The sequence below is a fragment of the Xenopus tropicalis genome, chromosome 8, assembly GCF_000004195.4.
Source record: "Xenopus tropicalis strain Nigerian chromosome 8, UCB_Xtro_10.0, whole genome shotgun sequence".
NCBI classification, from domain to species: domain Eukaryota; kingdom Metazoa; phylum Chordata; class Amphibia; order Anura; family Pipidae; genus Xenopus; species Xenopus tropicalis.
In genome coordinates this window covers 2,507,004-2,509,332 of record NC_030684.2, presented here as the reverse complement: position 1 = coordinate 2,509,332, position 2,329 = coordinate 2,507,004, and the positions used below count along the sequence as shown (strand labels likewise).

The window sequence follows — 2,329 nt, the reverse complement described above, 5'->3', positions numbered from 1 at the left end:
TCCTCCGGCCCCAGCCAACCTCCAATCGCCTCTGATCCACCCCGTCACCTCCAATTCCCTCCCCCAACTTGCCTCCCTACCCTGCACTGCTAGGTTCACTTGATGTGGGCGGGGATATCATTACTCCGCCCCTATTAGCAAACATGCCCCCACCCTGGCCGGTATTAGACATAACAAAAGGTGGAAAGCCTAATTGTGCCCCCAACTATCACTAGTGCTGATTCCGCTTTAGTGTAGGGGATACACAGTGTCATACTTGTGTTTGCACCAAATCCCTCATGTGTCACTCAATACTCACTCCTCCATTTATTTCATTATAGTTTTCCTATTTGTGCATTTATTTTCTCTGATAAAACTTTTTTTCTTCATTACAGAGGAAACGAAAGCGGGCAGATAATCCCACCCCTGAATCTGCCATGGTAAGAACTGGGCAACATCATTTCCTAAACACCATTTTCCTAATTACTTGTGTTATCAAAGCCGTGTTATTTCCTTGCCTATAGATTTATATGCACAATAACCTTGATGAGGCTACACTATGTACATAGGGGCCCATTTACAGGTATGGGACCCATTATCCAGAATGCTCGGGACCTGGGGTCTTTCCGTAATTTGGATCTACTACCTAAAGATGGCTAACATTATTTAAACAGTAATTAAACCAAGTACAATTGTTTTGCCTCCAATAAGGATCAATTATATCTTAGTTGGGATCAAGTACAGGTACTGTTTTATTATTACAGAGAAAAGGGAATCATTTAACCATTAAATAAACCCAATAGGGCTGTTCTGCCCCCAATAAGGGGTAATTATATCTTAGTTGGGATCAAGTACAGGTACTGTTTTATTATTACAGAGAAAAGGGAATCATTTAACCATGAAATAAACCCAATAGGGCTGTTCTGCCCCCAATAAGGGGTAATTATATCTTAGTTGGGATCAAGTACAGGTACTGTTTTATTATTACAGAGAAAAGGGAATCATTTAACCATTAAATAAACCCAATAGGGCTGTTCTGCCCCAATAAGGGGTAATTATATCTTAGTTGGGATCAAGTACAGATAATGTTTTATTATTACAGGGAAAAGGGAATCATTTAACCATTAAATAAACCCAATAGGGCTGTTCTGCCCCCAATAAGGGGTAATTATATCTTAGTTGGGATCAAGTACAGGTACTGTTTTATTATTACAGAGAAAAAGGAAATCATTTTTAAAAATATGAATTATTTGATTAAAATGGAGATGGCCATGCCGTAATTCGGAACTTTATGGATAATGGGTTTCCAGATAAGGGGTCCAATACCTGTACTTAGGTTTTCTGAGAAAATCTTGCGATTTTTTACGGTTTGTTTTTTTTGTCTCTAAACATTTAAGATAGTTTGGAGTATTTTCTCTAAAAATTTGTTGTTTTTTTTTTAAAAACCATGAACGTATAAAACTTTATATGACTTTTTTTGACTGACAAAAAGTGCGCCAGGTTTAAGCTGGTACCATCGTTTGGATCTGGCAATGCCGTTTGCCACGTGAGTAATAAATAATTCAATAATAAAACACCAGTCCCTGAATATTAAATATAACTGATTTTCACTTCTTTCTAAAAAGCTGAGTTGATTTGATAACTTGACTTTTATCTCTTTACCAGGAACCACCAGAAATCCCTGGCAAAAACACCTGCCAAGTAAGTAGTAAAAAATAAACATACATGAAATGGTTTGGTTTTTGGAAGTTTAGTGAATTTGTTTTGTACAAGGACTTTTTTATATACTAAACTACAAGTATATACAAGTTATAGTAAGTTGATCGGGTAACTTTATTTCTCTTAGGAGGAGATCCCAGAGCCGGAAATGGAGCCGGCGATAAACAACTGCCGGGTAAGCAAAAGAGAGGGGAGAGTAGGGGCAAATAAAAATCACCCTATATTTTATACAAGACTGTATATTAGCTTCTTTATTACAACATGGAACATCTTTCTCTTACCTTTTTTTAATCAGGAGACTCCAGGAATCCTAGACAAGGACATCTGTCAGGTAAGAAAAAATAATAGGGTCACAATAGAGAAAGATATTTTAAGAGAATATCAAATGCAGATTCACTTTGGGGGGGCAAATTGTTAGGCACCGCCTACTTCAGCGTTGGTGAGTCTGTCCCACCTCCTTATTATGCCCTGTGTTACACAGCAACATACACCTTCTATTTCTCATATATTTATATCAAATAAGACTTTCCCACAACTCTTTGCTTTACTTTGAGCCATGAGAATTTTTTTTACAATCTTTTTTTCTGTCTTAAACAGGATGAAGAAGTGATTGGGCAGGAGAGCCCCGACA

General features: G+C 37.5%; 2 long non-coding RNA genes across 2 annotated transcripts; one reads left to right on the top strand and one right to left on the bottom strand.

The window, feature by feature from the left end:
- The first annotated feature begins 320 nt into the window (after positions 1–320).
- On the top strand, positions 321–1,928 carry LOC116406906. The gene is made up of 3 exons (XR_004219868.1): positions 321–419; positions 1,645–1,680; positions 1,826–1,928. It is a non-coding gene; the product is annotated as an uncharacterized LOC116406906 (long non-coding RNA).
- LOC116406907 lies at positions 1,794–2,021 on the bottom strand. Its single transcript, XR_004219869.1, has 2 exons — positions 1,980–2,021; positions 1,794–1,866 (listed from the first exon to the last, which is right to left on the bottom strand). It is a non-coding gene; the product is annotated as an uncharacterized LOC116406907 (long non-coding RNA).
- Positions 2,022–2,329: the final 308 nt, after the last annotated feature.